Source organism: Eubalaena glacialis, chromosome 5 (genome assembly GCF_028564815.1).
Source record: "Eubalaena glacialis isolate mEubGla1 chromosome 5, mEubGla1.1.hap2.+ XY, whole genome shotgun sequence".
Lineage (NCBI taxonomy): Eukaryota > Metazoa > Chordata > Mammalia > Artiodactyla > Balaenidae > Eubalaena > Eubalaena glacialis.
In genome coordinates this window covers 153,350,742-153,361,156 of record NC_083720.1, presented here as the reverse complement: position 1 = coordinate 153,361,156, position 10,415 = coordinate 153,350,742, and the positions used below count along the sequence as shown (strand labels likewise).

Genomic DNA, 10,415 nt, shown 5'->3' with positions numbered 1-10,415 from the left:
ACAAAGGTCAATGTACTGGACTCTTAGGTTTAGGAAAGTAGTTTGTGGCCAGTTGTGGAGGCTTTGGCTCTAAGGCTAAAGTGTAATCCAAAGGAAGCCATTAAAAGTGTACCAGCCGGGGCTTCCCTGGTGGCGCAGTGGTTGAGAATCTGCCTGCCAATGCAGGGCACACGGGTTCGAGCCCTGGTCTGGGAAGATCCCACATGCCGCGGAGCAACTAGGCCCGTGAGCCACAGCTACTGAGCCTGCGCGTCTGGAGCCTGTGCTCCGCAACAAGAGAGGCCGCGATAGTGAGAGGCCCGCGCACCGCGATGAAGAGTGGCCCCCGCTCGCCGCAACTAGAGAAAGCCCTCGCACAGAAACGAAGACCCAACACAGCCAAAAATAAATAAATAAATAAATAATTAAATTAAAAAAAAAAGTGTACCAGCCAGACATGAGCTAATCCAGACTGGAATCACAGCTGGGAGAGGGGGAGTGGAAAGGCATTGCTGGGTGGAAAGCCTGTTAAGAAGATGTACAACAGCCCTTGATTTATGGTCTTTATTTCTTGGCTGCACTACTAGTGTCATCAATGAACTGAGAAGGAATCAAATGGGATAGCTGGACAGTCGAGAAAAGAGTTGTGTCATAGTTTGAGGCCTATGCTAGAAATGTATAAATACAAAATTTAGAACTTCCAGCTATTCTGTGTGTTGGGAAGCATGTGCACTCATTCAATATATGCTCACTGGATGTTCATTATGGCAGAATACTAAACCCTAAGCAATGTTTATAATAACATCTCACCCAACTAAAGATCACTCATCCTAGAATCTCCAAAACTTTGATTCTTGAAAACCCAGGCATTAAAAAAAGAGAAAGAAGGAAATCTTGTCCTTTATCAGGCCCTCGTTCATAGCTCATTTGCTCACTTTACAAAGAGGTCTACACATAATGTCTGAGTATCTGCATTTTTAGCCATAGCAGATTTAAGTAATAAATTAGAAATGGTAATCAGAGTACTGACTCTATAGAGCAGATAGATTAATGATAGTTGAAGTGACAGCTGATAAAGAATTGTGGAGGAAAAACCATAAAAATTTGACAGGACTCCAAAAGCACAGGAGTCTGTGGTCAAAGTTATAGGACATGAGTGCCCTCAAAGCCCCTAAGGCATCAATGTGTTACCAAGTCTAAGTTCATACTGCTGGCTGCATGACAGGCCAATAAATTGAGAGACAGGGTGTTGGGACAAGGAACAGCGACTTTATTCAGAAAGCCAGCAGACAGAGAAGATGGTGGACTCATGTCCCAAAGAACCATCTTGCCCAGGGTTTGGATGCTAGTTTATCTTATAGAGCAAAGAGGGAGAGGTGAGGAGGTAAAGTGAAAAAGGTGACAAGTTGTTGTAAGTCTTTCCTGGTCCAACCAGACTCTGGAGAGGAGATGTGCTAATGTCTTCCTTCCTGCAGCCATTCACAGATGGGCCTGGTCAGGACGTTTCCTGGGAGCTAAACACAAGTATTTTAGCTTAACACTCAGGCATGGGAGGCAGGGTTCCCAGAGATGGGCCACTGTGGACGCTTTAAGCTGTAGGCAACATCCCTTTAGTGATTAACTTGTAGCAAAAGCAATAGAACATAAAGGTTAAAGTAAAAGAAGCAGCTCCAATATGGAGTCAGGTTTGTTCTTCCCTGTTACAAACACAATAACCCAAATTCATAAAAGAAGGTTACTCTTGTGTTCAATAGATCTCCAAATCTTTAGAAGTAAAGCTACACCCAAAACTTGAATCAGAGATACCAGTATAGAATTTCTGACAAGTTTTTCTAAAAAAGGGAGATGAGAAATGAGAATGTGCTAGGCATGGGGAAAGAAGTGTGTTTTCTTCTGTCTTGTTTTTAAGAAGGGAGACACGAGAGCATGTTTCAGGAAAGAGGTGAAGATGGACGATGCTGAGAGAGAAGGGAGAACCGCCGGATCCATCCTGAGCAGAGAGAGGGATGGAGGCTGAGCTCAGGGGAGGGATTGGATTTAGACAACGTGAAGGGGGCATGGAGGAGGTGGAGCTCACGAGGGGGGGTCCAGGCGGGGATTTGTGAGGCTCCTCGGGTGGCCTCAGGAGGTGCTGGAGGCTCAAGGAGAGAAGGAAGGAAATAATCGTCTAGGAGATGGGAGAGTGCATGGGAGAGAGAACACTGCCGAGTGGCATCAAGGCCCCTCTCCCATTTCATTGGAAGGAGGCGGCAGTGTGCACGGCACACTTGGGGACCACAGACAGATCTGTTCACGGGTCAATGCTGTGTAAGTTCTGCAGTCAGACGGGAATGAGGACAGACAATAAGAAAGGCATAATTCTTGGGAAACTGAGTGTCCAATTCATCTGGCCCAGCATAAGTTATGAGAAAGAACATTAACAAAAGATTTAAAGTGAGAAACTGGATGAAGACAAGATCACGAAGGGATATTGAGTACCTGGATTTCGTCAGGACATTGGTGTGTTTTTCTTTTTGTTTTGGTTTGGTTTGGGGTTTTTTTCAGCTTTGCTGAGGTATAGACAATTGAATTTTTCAAGGTTTTTTTTGTATATCAGAGTACACACATCGCAAAAATCTCAAATTTGAAGTCTAAAATGTTCCTTTAAATAATAACTTCTTTTAAACATCTGTTTATGTTATTCATAGATTGATGGAACTAGTTCAAACAGCCTGAAAATATTTTGTGACTTATCCCCTTAATTTTGGCAGAATATCCTTAAATTAGCTATCCAATTTTTCAAAACCTCCAGAGATTCTCTTAGTAACCCAATCCATTGTTTAATGATTCTTGTAGCTAAGAAACGATTCCTTATAACTAACTTGAAAATCGTCCCTGGCATCAGAGCACAGAACAAACGGCAGCCTTTTCCTCATGTTACCTGCCAAAACAACAGCAATCACGGCCTTTCCAGAGATACAACAGCTGCACTAGTCCCTCTGCTTGGTAATGCCCATCTACTTCTAAGATCTCATGAAATCAGTTAGAAAATCTCCACTAGAAGATAAACAAGCCACAGACGTAACGAATTGCCTGTCCTGCAAATGAGCGCACGTGTTCACAGGCTGCTGACACGGGATGCTTTCCCACTGGTGCTTCACCAATGCCTAATTCTGAGTCTCTCAACCTGGGCACTACTGACATTTTAGGGTGATAAAACCTTTGCGGGGTGAGCTGTCCTGTGCATTGTGGGATACTTCGCAGCATCACTGGACTCTACCCATTAGATGCCAGTAGCACACCCCCAAGTGGTGATGATAAAAAATATCTCCAGACTTTGCCAAATGTCCCTTTGGCTGCAAAATCATCCCTGACTGAGAGCCACTGGCTTGGTCCTACCTCATTTCAAAAGGTCTAAAGAAAACCAGCTAATTACAATCAGTGTATTTTCATCTATTGCCAAAAACCCAGATTTTCATGCATTTGAATCATCTGTAAATAGCTTCAGATTATTTTTTATTTTTTTTATTGAAGTATAGTTGACTTACAATGTTCCAGGAGTACAGAAAGGTGATTCAGTTATACACACACACATATACATATATATTATTTTTCAGATTCTTTGCCATTATAGGTTATTACAAGATATTGAATATAGTTCCCTGTGCTATACAGTAGGTCCTTGTTGTTTATTTTATATGTAGTACTGTGTATCTGTTAATCCCAAATTCCCAATTTATCCCTCTTCCAGATTATTTTTATTAAAGAATAGTCACTTTTAAAAAAAAAAAGTCCAAATTTTCCCAAGGATATAAACGGAAGAGTAAAATCACACCTTTCTCTTACCATTATTGTCCCACTTCCCAAAGACAACCACTGGCAATAGTTTCTTGTTAGTATATCAGAATTTTATAAAGGATATAAATATATATCTTATACAAATAAAACCAGACTATATAGGCTGTTGTTCAACATACTTTCTGTAACTCAATGATATGTACTGAATATCTTATTATATTAGTAGTTGTATATCTACCTCACTTTCCAAAATGTTGAACTGAATTCTATACAAGAATGCAGAGTTCTATAATTACATTACATATTTATTTAACAACCCCCTATTACTACTGGTATTTTTATTTATTTTGTTGTTGGATATCTGAAATAGTTATTGATAGTTAGCATTTAAAATAGAAACTATAAAATAAGTGGGTTAAATATAGGGAAAGTTTGCATTTGTACATGGTTTTTCGTATTTTGTTTTTGTAAATTTTGCTTCCTAACAAAGTATTTTAGCAAACTGCCTCTATACCTTTTATGCTGTGGGTAGTTACCCAAGAAAATAGGAATACTGTATATTTTCCATAGACTATAAAAAGGATTTCAAATACTGGTAATAAGTCATAGAATCCAATGAGATGCTTATGTTAGTGTTTGCAAAAGCCATGGCTATTCAGAAACACTACAAACAATTAAACAATACTCACCTCCTTTATTTGAACCTAAGTTAGCAGAACTGCCTCTAAGCAGTGACTGCATTGATTCCAGACTAACCATGCTGACATTTTCCATTTTAACATTTAATGTGGTTACAGAATGAGGGTTATAATTTCACTGAGTTAGTGTTTTCCATAGAAAATGAGTTCCCTAGACACATTCGTAAGTGCTTGTGCGTTTCTGTCAAGGTCTGTCAAAAAGTAAAAGCTCAGTTTTATTCCATTAGTGATAAATCCCTAGGAACTTAGCTTCCAAGATATGTTTATTGAAACCCTTAAGATTTTAGTTCTGATAGAGGGATTCAAGATTTGGACACAACCCAGGTCAGATCATGTCTCCCCCAAAAAATGATAACCAGCCCCAGCATAATCACCTCACTATATGGTTAATGAGGGCAGTTTCCTCAAAACCACATTATTAAAATGCTTCACTGTACTTCCTCTTTGGCTTTGGCCCTTGAATTACTCTGGCACCCAATTAAGTCAAAGAGAAGCTATGATCACTGCAAAAAGTCTGGACCATCTTTCCCTTTTCTGTGTACTGCAGTTCCCCCAGACCCACGAAATGCAGATACATATTTTTTAGTTATAAGCGAATGACAATAATTTGTCCTCCAGCAGAAAATGAAAGCCACTGATTTTCACTCAGTACTGTGTCTCACTTGGCAACCAGTACATGTAACTGTTCATCTGTTTTTCCATCCACTTAATCTCAAAGGATTTCCAGGAGAAGGAAGAGATTTAAGTGCTTCATCCAAAAATATTTCTGCTGTTGCAATTAAAATTATTAAGCATGTTTTCCAAGTTGCTTCAAATTTTGACTGTAATATTTACCTGACTTCTTATGCATCAGAGTAACTTTTCAGTTAGGGTGCTTTTTAAAAAATAATAATTTATAAATTTCTTAAATTATGAGTGATTTTTGTATGAGAGTATTCAAATGAAAACAAACTGTAATCGCAAAATTTTTAATTCAAGTATCACTAAAAGCAAGATGCATTTATACCAACATTAAGTACTAACTTATACCACGCTGACAGAGCCAGTGCCTCATCCCTGCCATGTTGTCACCGTCATCAACTGCCCCCTGCATCACGAGGGCTCTGCTAAGTGTTTTACTTCAGTTCTGAGTCTATTGCTACCCATTCTCTGTTGAAATTATTAATTTCCCGGTCCCAGTGCCTTACAAATTCCCACTGCAAAAATATATCCAGATATATTTAATACTTGATTTACTGTGGTCAGAAAGCCTTCAAAAATTTATTTAGAGTCTGGCGCTCAAGATGTAGAAGCGAGGACGTGGTGGGTCCTCTGGTGCGAAATTCCGGATTTCCTTGGGTCTTCCGTTTGGAGCCGTGATCAACTGTGCTGACAACACAGGAGCCAAAAATCTGTATATCATCTCTGTGAAGGGGATCAAGGGACGACTGAATAGACTTCCTGCTGCTGGTATGGGTGACATGGTGATGGCCACCGTCAAGAAAGGCAAACCAGAGCTCAGAAAGAAGGTACATCCAGCAGTGGTAATTCGACAACGAAAGTCATACCGGAGAAAGGATGGTGTGTTTCTTTATTTTGAAGATAACGCGGGGGTCATAGTAAACAATAAAGGCTAGATGAAAGGTTCTGCCATCACAGGACCAGTTGCAAAAGCATGTGCAGACTTGTGGCCCAGGATTGCATCCAATGCTGGCAGCATTGCATGATTCTTCAGTGTATTTGTAAAAGAAAAAAATAATAATAAAAATTATTTGCTCCATGTCACTCTTCTTGACACCACCTAACCCTTACCCCCTCTGTAAAATAAAACTACCCAGTGCAAAAAAAAATTAAAAACTTATTTAGAAATGCATCTACTCCTAAGCCACGTATTTTCCCTGTGAGGTAAGCTTAGCAACATTTACACTAAATCCCATTTTCTTAAACTTTTCTGTCTCATCTATTCACTCCTTATCTAAAAGAGCTTGCTATCACATTTAAGACTAAACAATTTAAAGATAAGCAAAAAACAAACAAACAAACAACGATTCAAATGAAGCCATTCATTGTCCTCTTGCTGCTGTTCTCTTCCTTTGCGCTTTGATGACTGGTGTGTGCGTGTTTGCAAATTCACACACAGCCAAGACTAACATAAACAGAGAGATGAAAAAGTGTTTGCTTACTCCATTTATGCCTCACATCCAGAAATCACTGAATCTTCCTTATTTAGAGACAAACAACATAGAACCATCTAAACAGAGATTATCAGTGAAGAGTAGCTTATCAGGATTGAGGGATAGATAGAGTAAGGCATGTATGGCTTAACAGAGCAGCTCCAATATTATAAATTTATATTTTGAAAAGCCATTCTTTATTCCTTTCTTAATAACTACAAAAAAATAATAGAACTGGACCAAATTGTCTTGGTTGCTATGGAGCCACAAAAGATATATACTCTTTCACACCATACACAAAAATAAACTCAAAATGGATTAAAGATGTAAATGTTAGACTGGAAACCATAAAACTCCTAGAAGAAAATATAGGCAGAATACACTTTGACATAAATCGTAACAATATTTTTTTGGAACTTTTTCCTCAGGCAAAGGTAACAGAAGCAAAAGTAAACAAATGGGACCTAATTAAACTTAAAAGCTTTTGCACAGCAAAGGAAACCATTAACAAAATGAAAAGACAACCTACTGACTGGGAGAAAATATTTGCAAATGATATGACCAGTAAAGGGTTAATATCCAAACTATATAAACAGCTCATACAATTCAATATCAAAATAACAAAGAAGTTGATTAATAAATGGGCAGAAAACCTAAATAGACATTTTTCCAAAGAAGGCATACAGATGGTCAACAAGCACATTAAGAGATGCTCACATCACTTATCATCAGGGAAAGGCAAATCAAAACCACAGTGAGATATCACCTCACACCTGTCAGAATGGCCATCATCAAAAAGAACACAAATAACAAGCATTGGTGAGGACTTGGAGAAAAGAGAACCCTCCAACACTGTTGGTGGGAATGTAAATTGGTACAGCAACTGTGGAAAACAGTATGAAGTTTTCTCAAAAAACTAAAAATAGAGCTAGCATATGACCCAGCAGTTCTGCTCCTGGGTATCTATCTGAAGAAAATGAAAACACTAATTTGAGAAGATACATGCACCCCAATCTTCATAGCTGCATTATTTACAATAGTCAAGATACAGAAGCAACCTAAGTGTATCAACAGAGGAATGGATAAAGAAGAAGTGGTACATATATACAATGGAATACTACTCAGCCATAAAAAAGAAAAATAATGCCATTTGCAGCAACATGGATGGAGCTAATGCCATTTGCAGCAACATGGATGGAGCTAGAGATTATCATACTAAATGAAGTAAGTCAGACAGAGAAAGACAAATACCATGTGATATCACTTATATGTGGAATCTTAAAAAAAGATACAAATGAACTTATTTACAAAACAGAAATAGACATAGAAAACAAACTTATGGTTAGGGGAAAGAAGTGGGGGAGGGATAAATTAGGAGTTTGGGATCAACATATATACCCTACTATATATAAAATAGGTAAACAACAAGGTCCTAGTGTATAGCACAGGTAACTGTACTCAATCTTGTAATAACCTATAATGGAAAAGAATCTGAGAAAGACTATATATTGTACCAATTACATATTCAATATTAAAACAAGTGGCCTTGAATTCTACTCTCACGATTTGTGTATTAACAACAAAATAGGCTATTTTTTTCTATTTTCATATGAAAGTGCAAGAGTATATCATGCAAACTAAGAAGGCAAGAATCTGTTCGTGGCAAGACACAGAGTTGTCTTTCCAATGACAAATTAATATCCTTGCAGAATTCTACACTCATTTTTCAAGCACCTCTCTTTGTTGCACTGATATTTGTGAATTGCAATAAACTTGATAAATGAAATTAAACTGCTTACCACCAGGTCAGAGAAAGCTCAGAACTATGGATATACATTAATGTAAAGCCAAGTTATAAAATGCATACAAGTTATTTTGGTCATCGAGGGCTTCTTTCCTCAAGAGTAAAGACAAGCTTCCTTCCCCTAGTCCAGGAAAGTTAAAATAATGTTTGTGGGAAGGAATCAGAGGTAAAGCTTTACTCTGGTTTTTTACTCCTTCAGTTGCATGGATGCAGCTAAGCCAGGTGATGCAGGCAATGAAGCTGGCAGGGTTGCCAGAGACCATCTTGCTACACTGAGCACATCGTACAAAGGACCTGTCTGCATGTCAGTCCCAACAATGTCTCCTTACCCTAAACTGGCTTTTTATTCCCCAGTCATCTCCCTTGGAGCTTTCAGTACACTGGCTGCCAGGGAAAGATTTGATAGCTTTGTGATGTTTTTATCCCCAGTTGATCTCCACAGCCCAACAGAGAACACTAACCCCACCAACTCTGAAGGTATGTGTAGGCTATTCATGCCTGAGGCTCAGGGAGCATGGCCTCCTGTACTGCCCCCTCCACCAGGCCCCCACCAGTCTTTCAATTACTCATTCAAAACCATCCTTGCAAATAAATTGCCAACATGAGATTTTTTCATATCTGGAAAGAGGCTGTGTGTGTGTAGAAAAGACACTTTTAAGTTCTTGATGTATGTTAAGAAAGCATTCTTTTTTTTTTTTTTTTTCAAAATAGAGAAAATCTGACCTACCATGGCCTAAACAAGGATGTGTTTGTTTTTCTCACATAAGGAGGATGCTGCTTAACCCAATGATTTCAGGGCTGGCATTTCTCAGATCCCTGTGAGTTTTCTTGGCCCCACAAGCATGCTTGTTTCCTCATAGCTGCAAGACCGCTGCTGCAGCTCCACACATTACATCATGTGAAAGGCAGGAAGAAAGTGGAAGGCATGGCAACTGCTCCATCCATTCTTGTGTCAGGAGAGCTAACCCCTCAGGACTTCCTCAGCAGGCTGCGCCCGTGTCTCATCGCCAGAACTATGCCTCTTAGCCACTGAGAAGCAAGGGAGTTGGGAAAGAAAGTATTGTATTCTGTACCTAGGACCTGCAAATTAACCTGACAAGAGATAGATTAACAGGGAAAAAAGTTTACAAATTTTATTGATGTTACTATATTTAATTGTACATGCATGGAGTCTCCATAGAAAAGAAGTGAAAACTCAAAGAAGTGGTTAGACTTGAGGGCTTATATACTGTTTTAACAAAGACGATAAATTGTGGGAAAGTGACAAGAGAGGGAAGGGGATGATTGGGCTTCTATAGGTGGTAAGTTGTGGGCAGGTAAACCCATGGGGAAACCAATGGAAGAGAGGCTTGTTTTAGTAGTTTGCTTGTGCAGACTCATCTTGTGACAACTTTCCTTCTCTAGTGATAAGGGTTGTTCTCCTCCTGGTTCAGGAGAGAGCAGGGGAATACCTTCACCAGGAGAAGGGATTTTTACATAGCTTCAAAGACAGCCTCTACAAGATGCTTATTAATCACAAAGGCTAACTTTACAGTGGAGAAGTGCGGGGGACATCACCTTGATGAAGTGACCAAAGTGATCATCACCAGGAATGGGACAAAGCAGATCTTGCACTACCTGACAGGTTGACATGAGCATCTCTTCTGTGAATTTCTTGCTGAAGGTGCCTAACCTAAATCTAATTATGATGAAATGAACCAACATTCAGGAGCACTCTACAAAATAATTCAAGATAAGGAAAGACTGAGAAATGATTTCAGATCAAAGGAAACTAAAGGACTGTGACAAAATGCAAGGAGTGACTGTGAACTAGATCCTTTCACTCTGAAGGACATTGTTTGGTCAATATGTGAAACTTGAATGTGTTCTGAGATTTAAATGGCAGTAAGGGATCAATGTTCATTTTCTAATTTTGATGGTTCTAGTGTGGAGAATGTCCCTCTAGTAGGAGAATGTCCTTTCTTATAGGAAATACACACCAAAGTTTTTAGGGGGATGGAGCAT

General features: G+C 39.2%; 1 pseudogene; it reads left to right on the top strand.

The window, feature by feature from the left end:
• The first annotated feature begins 5,737 nt into the window (after window positions 1-5,737).
• LOC133092451 (large ribosomal subunit protein uL14-like) lies at window positions 5,738-6,228 on the top strand (annotated as a pseudogene).
• The last annotated feature ends 4,187 nt before the right edge of the window (window positions 6,229-10,415 follow it).